This window comes from Dama dama, chromosome 24 (assembly GCF_033118175.1).
Source record: "Dama dama isolate Ldn47 chromosome 24, ASM3311817v1, whole genome shotgun sequence".
Lineage (NCBI taxonomy): Eukaryota > Metazoa > Chordata > Mammalia > Artiodactyla > Cervidae > Dama > Dama dama.
Window position 1 is genome coordinate 18258998 of NC_083704.1, and position 14322 is coordinate 18273319.

General features: G+C 46.8%; 1 long non-coding RNA gene across 1 annotated transcript; it reads right to left on the reverse strand.

Annotated features, from left to right (window-relative positions):
* Window positions 1–204: 204 nt before the first annotated feature.
* LOC133045638 (uncharacterized) lies at window positions 205–14118 on the reverse strand. The gene is made up of 3 exons (XR_009690294.1): window positions 14075–14118; window positions 7318–7655; window positions 205–334 (listed from the first exon to the last, which is right to left on the reverse strand). It is a non-coding gene; the product is annotated as an uncharacterized LOC133045638 (long non-coding RNA).
* Window positions 14119–14322: the final 204 nt, after the last annotated feature.

Below are 14322 nucleotides of genomic sequence, written 5' to 3' on the forward strand. Positions count from 1 at the left end.
GATGGACCCACCTGGTATGAAAGCCTTGCTCAGCCTAGTGTGTGGCACTAGGGACAGGAGATGTTTCTGGGCCCAGGTGTCCTCCTCAGCAGAGGGTAGTATTCATGGGGCTGTGGTTCAGAGCAGCTGTATAATTTTAAGATAGTTTTAAATAGTAAAATATGTCATGCATGTAGTTGATCTAATAGACATACCTGTGTATTTTTGGAGAATAAAGGTCAAGTTAAAGCCTCTGAAGCCAATTAAACAGGTTACCAAGTACAAGGTGCCAAGATTGGGAAAGTCTATTCTAGCTGCTGGCTTCTGAAGTCATGAGCTCTGCTCCTGCCATCCTCTGAAAAAGATAAAGTGATTAAATCAATTAGGAATTCTTCAGTTTGTTTTGAGCAGCGTATAAATGGAATCGTATTTTCTATGGCTTGCTTGTTTCCATGTTTCAGCCATTATCAGCAGAGCTTCTCTGAACATTTTTTTACAGATCCTGGTGCACAGAAATTTCCTCACTCTAGGTTCACAATCACCAATAGAAATCCTCTGAAAACACAGCCACAGTCTTTAGCACTTTCTATAGAAAGCGCTGTCCTTTCTTCACAGCTCAAAACTGCAGGGTCTGATGTGGCCGCCTCTTCCCACTGCTCTGCTGTGTCTGTGAGGCCAGTGCCACCCTGTCGTCGTCCTTTCCTGGGGTTTCTACTCCACTGTGGCCCCAGGTGGGACAGGCCTCTCTTCTACTGTGTAGGTTATTAACTACTGAGCCTTCTACATTATCATATACATGTTAACCTAGTGCAGCTGCATCATATAGCCAAATGGGATTGCATTGACTATAATTTAGCACAGAATTGATTCACAGCATTGAGTTTTTCAGTATTACCTTATTCAAAGAGGTTTGTATATCTTTGGTAAATATGTGCCTATATTCTTGGGATATTTTAAATTATACTTTCATAACTAGTGATCCTATTAGATCCCTAACTAAGTAACACAGACAGGCAGTGGTAAGTGGCACCACGGCCATGGTGTTTCTGACCCTGCCTGAGCAGTCCACATTTTGCACAAGGCAAGAGCTGTATTACCAAATTCCATCTATGAAAAATATGTTGCAAACCTACATTGAGCTCATTTACTAATGGAGAACCTTCTGGACACCTCCCTGTGCCGAGTTCAGTGGGCTTCGCTTAAGAATAACCTGAGAATTACCCTGTTCTGCCTCTGGAGGTAATTTAGCAATTAACAAATCTAGCACACCATTCTTTATTGTATCAGAAGTGAGGATGTAAACATGACGGTTTGTCTAAAACGCCAGTGTCCGGCTATAGGAGGGAGAGACTCATTTGGGAGAAGTTCTCCTGGGGACTTGGGACCCTTTATCAGAGGCCATGGAGTCCCGTGGAGCCCACAAGAAAGATTCTGCACAAGGGCCTCACAAGCTGGTGTGATACTTGTTTCAAAATCCCTTTGGGAAGATTGTTTCTTTCTTTAGTGTTTTCATAAAGAAATCTATTGTAAACAGTTTTTGAAACAATGTCTGAAGGTTAATACTATAATTGCTTTTGTAATTTAGAAATAAAAAATAGCTTACTATATAACAGGGCAGAAGAAAAAGACTGTTGGAGAGGAAATTGAACTGGAAAAACACATGTAGAATTGACTTGGACAGAACTTAGGAAAGAGCAGTTAAAATATACACAAACATCTAGTTGGAATTAATACATGGAGGAGGAAAATCAGCATCAAAGAGAAAGGCTTGAGAATTAATTTCTTATAAATCAATACAAGGACATTCTGTCTGAGCTCAGTACACTCAGCCAGACATTTCTGTAGGACCAAGTCATGCAGCTATGGGCTGTGCATCTGAAGAGGCAGTAAAACACTTTATCCTTGAAAAGCTAACAAAATGCTTGGGTAGGATTAAGGTTGTTTTGCAAATGTACCATAAAGAATGCCATAAAAGTTTTGGTAACCATACCTCCATACAAGAACTACACTGGCTGGTCAGCAGGCTTCGTGCGTGCTCATTGTGTCTGGCTCTGACCCCACAGACAGTAACAGCCCTCCAGGCTCTGACTGGGGTTGTGCAGGCAATTGGTGGATTGCCGTGCCTTCCTCCAGGGGATCTTCCTGACACAGAAATAACCTGTCCCTGCTATTTCCGGACTGGCAGGTGGATCCTTTAGCATTAGCGCCACCCGGGAAGCCAATTGGTGCGTCATGGCATTATTGAGTAACCATCCCTAACACCCTCGTGAGGTGAAAGTTGTGTCTAACTTTGCAACTCCATGGGCTGTACAGTCCATGGAATTCTCCAGGCCAGAATACTGGAGTGGGTAGCCTTTCTCTTCTCCAGGGGATCTTCCCAACCCAGGGCTCCTGCATTGCAGGCAGATTCTTGAACAGCTGAGCCACAAGGGAAGCCCGACACCCTCTTAGGGGTGTGTATCAGACCCATGGCACACGTGCACTAGGATATGTGGACAGAATGCTAATTAATATGCTACTGGTGGGAATGTAAACTGATAATATCTGCTATATATAACATTACAGAGCTTTCAGTTTATCCCAATCCTGGGTAAAACTGGAATTGAAGAGAGACATGTCCCACCATTCTATGCAACACTGTTTACGTAAGCCAGAGGAGGGAAGCAGCCGCAATGTCCATGGACAGAAGAAGGGTAAGAAATGGTACCTGGATACAGTGGAATATTACTCAGAATGAAATAATGCCACACCCTGGATGGCCCTAGAGAGGATCATAGTAAATGAACTGAGAGATTAGCATCAAAAGGTGCTTATAAGTAGGATCTGAACAGTGGTAGTAATGAACTAGTTCACCAAGGAGAAACACAAACTTTTGGTTACCGTAGGGTAAATCAGGAGTTTAGGATCAACAGATACACAGGCCTGGCATGCCACAGTCCATGGGGTGCAGAGTTGGACACAATTTAGCAACTGAACAAAAACAATACATATAAAGTTGGTAAGAACCTGTGTACCACAAGGAACTTGATTCAACACTCAACATGGGGAGGGAACCTGAAGAGGAAGTGATAATATGTATAAATGGACAAGATGGTGTACGTATACAACCAGCACCATAAAGTGACAACTCCATTTAAAATAAGGAAATAGAAAGGAATGAGACACAAGTTTTGGGGTATTTCCTTTCTGCCTAGGAACATGACTTACTAAGACTGGTCTCTAGAGTAACCAGCTGAGGCTAGGCAGAAATCCTGCCCCCTTGTGGCTCTTTTGGGTAGCAGCAACTTTTAAAAACCTGTACTCTGGACACATAATATTCACAGGGCCTCTAGGGCTGTAAATGACACCTGCCCTGGAGTAGGTGATTAGAAAAGTGGAAAAAGAAAAAATTCAAATGGGGCAGTGTCAGGAAGCCACTTTCAACAGGGAAATTTCCCTCTCACTTTTTAATTTTTATTAAACTATCTTGTATTGGGATATAGCCGATTAACAATGTTAGTTTCAGGTAAAAGGTGAAGGGCCTCGGCCATACATACACATGTATCCGTTCCCCCACAGACTCCCATTCAGGCTGCAGCAGAACACAGCAGAGTTCCCTGTGCTACACAGTAGCTCCTTGTTGGTTACCCATGTCAAATACAGCAGTATGTACATGGCCATTCCAAACTCTATCCCTTACCCCCATTCTTCCCCCTGGCAACCATAAGTTCATTTTCTATCATTATTAGAAGAAGCATATGAAAAGGGGCTCGACATCAGTCATTATTAATATCAGGGACATGCAAATCAAAACTGCAACCAGGAATCACCTCTTGCCAGTCAGAAGGGCCATCATCCAATAGTCCACAAATAGGACTTCCCTAGTGGCGCAGTGGATAAGAATCCACCTGCCAGTACAGGGGGCACGGGTTCGATTCCTGGTCCCTGAAGATTCTATATGCTACAGAGCCAACTAAGCCTACACACCACAACTGAGCCTGTTTTCTAGAGCTCGCAAGACACACCTAAGGAGCCCGCGTGCCCTAGAGCCCGTGCTCCACAACAAGAGAAGTCACAGCAATGAGAAGCCCGTGCCCCACGACTAGAGGGTAGCCCCCACTCTGCAACTAGAGAAAAACCTGTGCACAGCAATGAAGACCCAGCATAGCCAAAAGTCTACAAGCAATAAGTGATAGAGGATGTGGAGAAAAGGAATGCTCCTACGCTCCTTCTGGGAATGTAAACTGTTGACAGTCCATGGAGAGCACACTGTGGAGCTCTAAAAACAGCTACCTTGTGATCTATCCGTTCCACTCCTGGGTGTCTACAGGACGAAAACCAGAATTCAAAAAGACATGCAACTCACCACTCAGCGCAGCAGTTATTTACACAAGCCAAAAGAGGGAAGTAACCACCCATGTCCATGAACAGAAGAATGGTACCTAGATATAATGCGATATTGCTCAGGCAGAAAAGAGAGTGAAATAATGCCACTGGCAGCAGCCCTGGATGGATCTTGAGAGGATCATAGTCAGTGAAATGAGTCAAAGAGAAAGACCAGTATCATATTGTTTATAAGTGATAATCTGATCATTGGTAGTAATGAACTAGTTTACCAAGGAGAAACTCACTTGCAGAATTAAAGCACAAACTTTTGCTTATCCTAGGGGAAAGAATAAATCAGGAGTCTGGGTGTAACAGATACACAAATACATATAAAATTGATAAGGGCCTCCTGTATAGCACAGGGAACTACACTCAATAGTTTGTAATAACCTATAAGGGGAAAAAATCAGTAAAGGAACATAAATTTATGTATAACTGATTCACTGTGCTATACACCTGAATCTAAATTAATATTGGAAGGAAACTTTCAATGAAAAACAAAAAAAAAAAAAACTTGCTGGATACTGAAGAGAAAGCTAAAGCAAAGGTTCTTGAGTGGAATAGACCCCCTACAGGAAAAGAGTCACTAGTGAGTTTCACATTTTTTTGGTAGCTTTTTTCTTTTGGTCAACCTCTACTCTCCCCTAGCAGAACAGCTAAGATCTGGGTAGAACAGGGGCTGTTCCAAGTTGAAGATCAAGAACTACTTTGAAGCAATTTAATTAAAATTACTTGTAACCCCACTAGTATACACTGGCAGTCATCTCAGAGAAAGAAAGAATTGCATTTCCTGTGCTTGTCCTCACTGGTGTAAGGATGTCGAGCTAGTTATTCCAGTTAGTTGGTGTAAGGACTTGAAATTGTTCAAAGACAAAGGACTGACCACAGTGGACAGCTTATGGTGGGCGTACAATGACTCCTTTTGTCTTCTTCCTTCTCAAGGAACAGGAGCAATGCTACTAGAGTTCGCATTTTACAACCCTAAATTCCTCTTTTGGTCCCTTTGTGAGCTCAGAAGAGTCCAATAAAACTGAAAAAGAAGGGCATCTGTCTGGATAATTGTTCCTTAAATACTACCAAATACCTTCAAACACCAAAGAAATCTCAAGTCCAAGTCATCAGTAGAAAAAAAAGACATTGCAAGACAAAGTCGCTTTGTGGGATACTTAATATCCAAAAGAAAAAAGAATTTGTAACCCACTGAAGGAATCAGGTAGCAAATTTTTCTGTCATCTGGAAACAGGCCTGGGACTGCTAGGATTAAGGCAATTAATTTGGGGCCATATATGGGGGGTTTCAAGTGGCCATCACAACCAGGCCTTCATGATTTTATCTCCCTTGCTTATTTTTATGCATTTGTCTATTTTAACTGTGGGTTTAAGAAACTGCCTTGTTGCACCTCCATGGTGACCAGTTCTTAGTGGTAGAAGGCACAGCCCTTGTCTGTCCAGGTCCTTGTCAGAAAAGCTTTAGGTAAAAGTGGACATGTCTAGCTAATATCAGACTGACCTTGAGAAACCTTGCCTAGGAGTTGAGTTTGGGGGCTTGGGACATCTCAGGGCCCTCATAGACTCACGTCATCCCTTCATTCCAAGTCACTGAGGTCACACGGTGTTCTGGCCATAAGCACACAGCCTGTGGGCAAGGATTGACTGAGCAGTAGGCAAGTCCTTTTGAGCACTCACCCTTAGCCAATGGTGCAAAGAGCTTATGTTGGGTGAAAGCAGTGAGCAGTAGGCTTGTAAGCAGCTATTTACAGGAAACCACCCTCAACAGACAGTCCCTTTTCCTGTCCCTTTAGCAAAGCTCTACTGGAACTTTTAAGTCGGGAATCCCCATGCTCTACTCATCTCCAGCCCAAGCACACCTTTCAAATCTTAATCTCGCAACACCTGGCCTAAGAAGTCAAGAATAAGTAACCAGATCTCTTTGCCAGCTTCCCCTTCAGTAATCTGAACAAACTATGTGAATAAGATAACATCTACAGGTGGAATTCCCTGGCAGTCCAGTAGTTAGGACTCTCTGCTCTCACTCCAAGGACCCAGGGTCACATCCCTGGTCAGGAAACTGAGATTCTGCCAAGATGCACTAATATGCAGTCATCTAATACTCAGTCATCTGAGAGGAAGGGTATTCCTCTCAGCTGGAGGAGTGAAAGGTTGGAGCAACATATCCTCACTCTTATTCCCTTCTGTATTTTCCCTGATGTCACAGCTCAGACACTTGCACAGAGTTCACCTCTAACCATTAAAAGGATGCCTTTTTGCCTTGGTGTCAACCAACCAGGGGGACAGTGCAATTGAAAAGAAACTTGATTACTATTGTGACATACAACAATTTGAGATTATCAAAAGAAATGATATAATTTACCAGGATAAAACTTGATTTGGAGGTAAATGGAGAAACAGTACCAAACAAAATGAAACGAAAAATCCAAAGGACAGACAGAATCCTGAAGAAACCCTCAAGTTTGGTCTTGGGGTTTTGCATATCCCAATGACAAACACGGCACACGGGGCCCCAAGGTAATCCTGCCTAAACCCCTTGTGGAGATCCTAACAGACGCTCTGGCCACACATGGTTCAACAAAATATCATCCTCCTCTCACAGTTTAGGAATAGCTGAAGCATTCACCATATTTAAAGTCAGAAATTCAAGACAAAACACAAATGCTAGCATCCAAACAAATGAAAGAGCTGGCTCACAGATTGGGTAAAAGTCCAACAACTCTTCTCTGTCTCCAACAGGGCCCCCCAACTTGGTTATTCCAGAGAAAATGCCTGAAACAGACAGTAAATGAAGTCCCCAGCTGTAAGCACTGGAGCCACTTACCCTACTGAATCGAGCCCATTAGCTCCCGCATGTCGATTCCTTGCTCCAGTTGCCAAGTGCTGGGGCAGCCGGGGCTGCTTTCAGGAATTTTGAAGGGAAGATCCTCAGGACAAGCGGTTCCTGCAGCTGCTAGGGCCTTACCTGAAAATCCCCAACCAGGGCCAGCTAGTCACCAGTAGCGAAGCTCCTGCCTGGATGGCCAACAGCTGGTTCCAAGTACAAGCTTGTACCGCTCTCCGCAGGACAGGCGATAAGTTGAGAGACAGGCTGTCAGGGCAAGGAAGGGCGTCTTTAGCAGGAAAGCCAGCGCCCCACGGAGATGGTGGACTTGTGTCCTGAGTTGGAACTCAGCTTCCTTTAACCCACAGGCAATGAAATCAAACCTTTCTTGGTTCCTGTCGGCCTTCAAAGAGGGTGTGTTACTCTCTTCCCGCCTGCAGTCATTCATGGACGGATGTGGCCAAGACGGTTCCTGGGTGCTAAACAAAGGTATTTTAGCTTAATGCTTGTTATCTGGGAGGCAGGGTTCCCAGAGAAGGGCCAGAATGTCCAAGCTTATAGGCAACATCTGTTTCCCGATTAACTTGTATAGAATCCAAAGGTTTCTCCCTGTTACACGGGGACTGGGGAAGGAAGGACACTGCAACAGCTGTGGATGTGGGAATAGAACTGTTAAAATGTGTCCAGTGGGATGGGGTGCTCAGTCGTGTCCGACTCTTTGAGAACCTGTGGACTTAGCCTGCCAGGCTCCTCTATCCATGGGATTTTCCAGGCAAGAACACTGGAGTGCATTGCCATTTCCTTCTCCAGGACAGAGGGACTTGCCAAGTTGGAGATTCCCACCCTGCACTCTCAAAGATGAGCAGGACTATTTCCAAGAGATTCTCCAAGTGAGTCTGAGGCAAGGGGGTCTCTGTAAAAGTTTTTGGGAAACACTTCTTTAGAAACCGTAGTGAGGTTCCTGCAGGCTTGCTGTCTAGAGTGACAAGGTCAGGAAAAGAAATGGGGGTGGGAACTGGAGAGAACAAAGGGATTTGAGTATAGGATGTAAGTCATCTGTTGCTCTGTAACAACCCGTCTCAAATCAACAACACATTTAGTGTTTGGTGGTTCTTTTCACAGGCTCAGCCGACCTGGGATGAATTTACTCACATGTCTGGGGTAGGGGGGCCCCTGGGCCGGCCGATTTAGGTGGCCTCTCTCTCAGCTGCACTTTGAGGGTTCTGGGCCACAGTCATCTGTCACAACAGTCAGGGTCTGCGCACACCCAGGCAGGTTCCGGGAGTAACAAACTATTCTCAAGTTTCCTCTTGCAACACTTGTGGTATCTGATTGGCCAAAATAAATCACCTGTCCAAGCCCAGCCTCAGGAGGAGAGTTACCCGAGAGTGTGGATACAGGAAGGCATGGGCAAACACAGGCCCCAAAGTCTACCTCATGGAGGAATGAGAAGAGGCAAAAGGCAACTCATATAAAGTAAAAATAAATAGGAGGTTCCTGAGACCGTGTGAGGCAGGGGATCTCGGCCCTGCCTTCAGGAGGAAAGAGTGCGGCCAAGGCACCTGGACAGCTCCTCTGGAGTGAGTGAGTTGGGAAAGAGCTATGGGCGCCTTTAGGCTGGAAACCCGCTGCCCCACTCCTCCAGAACCTCTAAAACTGGAGTCTGTGCTCAAAAAGATCTGGGAAGAGCCACAGTAAGACGGGGAACTGGGTCCAGTCCAGGATCCCTCGAGGCTCCTGCGGGCGCAGGGCTGAGGCGGCAGGGGTCTCGTGGCTCTCGGTAGGCGCGGCCCCGGACTTGGGGGCCAGCAGAACCCCTTGAGGGCCCGACTCTCCCAGGGACGGTGCAGGGGCCTCGGTCTCCTGCACACACCAGTCCGGCTCCTTGCTGGGGGGGCACCCTTGACCTTCTGCTTGCAGATAGCAGGGCGGATGCTCAGGGGCGCCCTGGCTGTAGCTCATCTCCTGGCCTTGGCCCCTCTGTGGCTGGCAGGCTGGCAGACTCTGGGTTGGATTCCCCGACTTCAGGTCCTGGCACTGGTGGGAGGGTGTCGCCAGGGTTCTTGGCATTGGGCCCCAACTCCTGATTTCATTGGCCTCAGCTCCCTACCCTGGACTTAGGCAGAACCTCTCTGGTAACTATCTGAGGCTCCAACAGTCCCAGCCAACCCCCAACGGCCCCGGCCAATGCCCAACGGCCCCAGCAAGTCCCAACGGCTCCAGCCAATCCCCAACGACCCCAGCCAACCCGCCAACGACCTTAGCCAATCCCCAACGGCCCCAGCAAGTCAAAAACGGCCCCAGCCAATCAACAATGGCCCCAGCCAACACCGCCCCCCCCCCCCAACGGCTCCAGCCAATCCCCAACGGCCCCAGCCAACTCCCAACTACCTTAGCCAATCCCCAACGGCCCCAGGAAGCAACAACATCCCCAGCCAATCAACAGGGCCCAAGCCAGTCTCCATAGGCTCCAGCCAAACCCCAAGGCCAGCACCCAGCCCCCAGAGGCCCCCCGACTCTGGATTCGGGCTTGAATCTTCTCCCCTTGGTGGGGTGGGTGCTGATACTGGGTGGGCTGCCTAAAGGAGGCAGTGTTTAGGGCGGCTGGAAACTGACAAAGGAAGATGGTCTTTAGGGTATCCTACGCTGACGATAAGGGCGGCATGATGTCCTGGTAGAGCTACCCTGAGAAGGTCCTGACTTTGGAAGCCTTTCTGGTTTCCGAGTGTGCTGCTGGACCTTAGAAAGAGAGGAAAGGGCCGAGAGAGACACCCCTGGGTAGGGAAGTATAGAGGCGACATCGTGAGGCCTTCATGGCCGGAAGAAGAGAGCTGAGGGGTCCCATCAGACGCGTGGTGTGGAGGGAAGTTCTGGGGACAGTGGGGGCAAAGACAAAGTTCCCAGGCAAGTCAGGGACTGGAAGCTGGCCAGAAATTGTGTGGGTGACTTAGGTGGGGGCAGGGGGAACACGACCTGGGTTAGGGGTGGCTCTTAGGGTGGAGAATGGCTGACACTTTTTTAAAGGTATAAACAAGTATGAATATATGTGACAAACTAGTCATTCTGATGGGGGAGGGACTGAAAGGCATCCTAGTAGTTGGCTGTTCCCCTGCCCTTAACTGAGATGGAGAGGTAGGGGTGAAGGAAGTCGGGGAATGCTGGGGAGAAGGGGTGTGCCCAGGCCTCCTGGAGAGATGAATCGTTCATGAGCAGATAACCTAGGCCCAGCCAACATTCGCAGGGAGAGGTGCGCTGTGTGGACAGGGCATCAGAGAGGGGCTGGCTTCATTGACATAAATATGGAGCCAGGCAACTGGATGAGATCTGAGAGGAGTGAGCTACAGGGCCAGGTAGAGAAGGAGTCTCAGGAGGTCAGGGGAGGGGAAATGAAGAAAATCCAAGGTAAAGTTGTCTTAAAGGCTGATGAAAAAAAAATAAATAAAAGATCAAGTTTGGAACGAACATTTGGCAACATTCATGGAAATTAAATGTGATTATGTTTTTCTGGTACCTACCAGGAAACAGAAGGCATGTGAGGGCAGAAGTGGAGAGGTGGGCAGCAGTCTATTCCCACTGGCGATAGGAGTGCGTGGTGCAGACTTTAAAGTCATCTCACTTAAAGCCTGCTAATTAATTATTAGCACCATGAGAAAGAAATTCTGAAAGTCCTTGATAAACTATTTCTTCCCACCATTCCCGACTGCTGCCGTATAGCCCTCCAGCTCGAGCTGGCACTGGGGAAAGCATTATTGCAGCGTTGTTTATAACAGAGGAACCTGGGGGGTGGGGTGGTGGTGGTGGGGAACCTTCATGTCCGCCCATAGGACAAAGGCAGAATCATAGATGATACCTGCATGTGATGACACAGGACATCCAGCAGTTAAAAGGGATTCATATACCTGTACATCTGAATAGATCCTAAAAACACTGCTGACAAAGCTCAATGTGTATGAATATATTCATCCCTACTCTTATTAGGAGGAAATACCGCATGTGTATTAACGAACAAGCATACAGATCTAGAAATGTAAGGAACAGATTGGAGGACTGCCCTGTAGCAGTTAGAATTGAGAAGGACCCCGGGGTTTGGAGTGGTATTAAAGAGAACTTGAATTTGGAGACTTGCTTTTTGTCTTTCTTTTAAAGGCAAATGTAAAGTTCAGTTCAGTCGCTCAGTTGTGTCCGACTCTTTGCGACCCCATGCATCGAAGCACGCCAGGCCACCCTGTCCATTACCAACTCCTGGAGTGTACCCAGACTCATGTGCATCGAGTTGGTGATGCCATCCAGCCATCTCATCCTCTGTCGTCCCCTTCTCCTCCTGCCCCCAATCCCTCCCAGCATCAGGGTCTTTTCCAATGAGTTAACTCTTCACATGAGGTGACCAAAGTATTGGAGTTTCAGCCGCAGCATCAGTCCTTCCAATGAACACCCAGGACTGATCTCCTTTAGGATGGACTGGTTGGATCTCCTTGCAGTCCAAGGGACTCTCAAGAGTCTTCTCCAACACCACAGTTCAAAAGCATCAATTCTTTGGTGCTCAGCTTTCTTCACAGTCCAACTCTCACATCCACACATGACCACTGGAAAAACCACAGCCTTGACCAGACAGACCTTTGTTGGCAAAGTAATGTCTCTGCTTTTTAATATGCTATCTAGGTTGGTCATAACTTTCCTTCCAAGGAGTAAGCATCTTTTAATTTTATGGCTGCAATCACCATCTGCAGTGATTCTGGATCCCCCCAAAATAAAGTCTGACACTGTTTCCACTGTCTCCCCATCTATTTGCCATGAAGTGATGGGACCAGATGGCATGATCTTAGTTTTCTGAATGTTGAGCTTTAAGCCAACTTTTTCACTCTCCTCTTTCACTTCCATCAAAGAGGCTTTTTAGTTCTTCACTTTCTGCCATAAGGGTGGTGTCATCTGCATATCTGAGGTTATTGATATTTCTCCCGGCAATCTTGATTCCAGCTTGTGCTTCTTCCAGCCCAGAGTTTCTCCTGATGTACTCTGCATATAAGTTAAATAAGCAGGGTGACAATATACAGCCTTGACGTACTCCTTTTCCTGATTGGAACCAGTCTGTTGTTCCATGTCCAGTTCTAACTGTTGCTTCCTGACCTGTATACAGGTTTCTCAAGAGGCAGCTCAGGTGGTCTGGTATTTCCATCTCTTTCAGAATTTTCCACAGTTTATTGTGATCCATACAGTCAAAGGCTTTTTGACAAATGTAAAGTTACTGGTATAATTTAAAGTGATAAAACTGAAATTTTTTTTTTTAAGTACCTAAAATGAATAGAGGCCTAAGCCTCTCTACTCCACTGTTTAGAAAGTACATTATTCAACCCTCTCTGGTTTTTTCCTTTGTCTTCAGCTCACTGTGGGGACGCAGCTGAGACACAGGGCCTCCGTGGGCGCTCTTCTCTGACCTCGAGTCCCACCCGCCCATGAAAATGCACCACCGCTTTTCAGACCTCCCCTCAGCCCTGCTGTTTCTGGGGACCCTAAGCAGAGAGTGGGAGGGTCCCTTGGCGTCATTTGGAAACGGCTGCTGGGGGCAGGGTTCGCTTCCTGGGAGGGTTGGGGGTGTCTAACTCAGCCTTTCAGATGGACCTAGTACATGGGTCAGAGCCGAGGTCAAACTCAACGGGTGGCCCAGCCCTCCAGGGCCAGGCGCGGCCAGCTTTGCCTCCCCTGTGCCGGGCTCCGTGAGGACGCACACTGCCTCCCTCGCCCCAGTGAACCTCTCCGGCCAACTGCCCAGGCTCAGGCCAGATGGTCAGACTCTCAGGCGGGCTGAGGTAGGACTCACAGGGATTTGGGAACTTCGGGCCCTTTCTGCTCTGCTTGGATTTACTATGTTTTAAAGAGGTGTTTTTTGGTTTTTTTTTTTAATTGCCCGTTTAAAATTTAAGTTTTCCTCCTGGCAATGACTTGCGAGCAATATGGGTCAGCTTCTTTAGTCCACATCTACTTTCTGGAATTTGTGTTGAATCAGTATATTGGCAGTGATGCCACCCTCTTCAGGCCAGTCCCTGCAGTGGGATTTGGACTCCTTGATGACAGCCCCTCTGTCCACATGGGGACCCCCAATGACCACTGCAAAAGGCTGAGTTTTTTATGTTCTATATCCAGGAAAAAAGGGATAGAGGGGAGAGCTTCATGATTATAAACTGACCCTAGAACTTCCCTCCTGTCCTTCCAGAGCCTGGCCTGCACCCCTAAGTTTGTTCTTTCCCTTGCCTGGTTCTCTGGTTGGACTCCACACTCAAGCAAGCAGAAAGTCCAGGCTGGAGATCAGAGGCCCCCACGCTGGAAGAGGCGTCTACTGTCTCTGCCTGCCTTCTGCTCACCCACAGGCCTTTGGGAGGGAGCGTGCATGTGTTGGTCTAAATGTGTGTATGTGTGTTTGTCGGAGCGGCTGCCCTGGTGAGGCCAGTGTGCCCAGCAGGGGGAAAAAAAAAGAAGAAAAGGGCCTCCAATTAGCTGAGGGGCCGAGGATCCCAGATCTGGAAGTAACAGGAACCCCAGGAGGAGAAGTTTATCAAAATATAAAAAAACTTTACCCAGTGGTAATAAAAGGTCTCACTGGCAAATAGAGATCACTTAAACAAAGAAATTCACAATTACCAAAAACAGTTCAGTATTTTAAGAAAACTTTGTTCTCTTAGAGAACCAGATTCAGGTTCTAAACTTTTAACATTCATTTTCTTAAAGAAATTCAATCTTATCTCAGCCAATCCCGAACATGCACAAAACTCAGTGTTCTTCCTCTACAAACCTTCCACAATTTTCTGTATCCATATTAATCTGTCCCGCACTTTCCTTTCCATTCAGAAACAACCAGCTCAAGGACATCTTCCCCTTTAACAAAATGCGTTTTCATTCCTCATACCTTAGCCTGGCACTGGGCACTGCAGCAGAGGAACATGTGGGAACACCTTCGTCTCCATCCAAAGGGGGAAGGCAGAATCAGATAAAACCTGCATGTGATGACAGAGGACATCCAGCAATTAAAAGGAATTCGCACACCTCTACATCCAAATAGATCCTAAAGACACTGCTGAAAAAACCGGAAATGTATGAGTACATTCACACTGACCCCTCCTAATACCTCACATGCACTAAGGAATAAACATACAA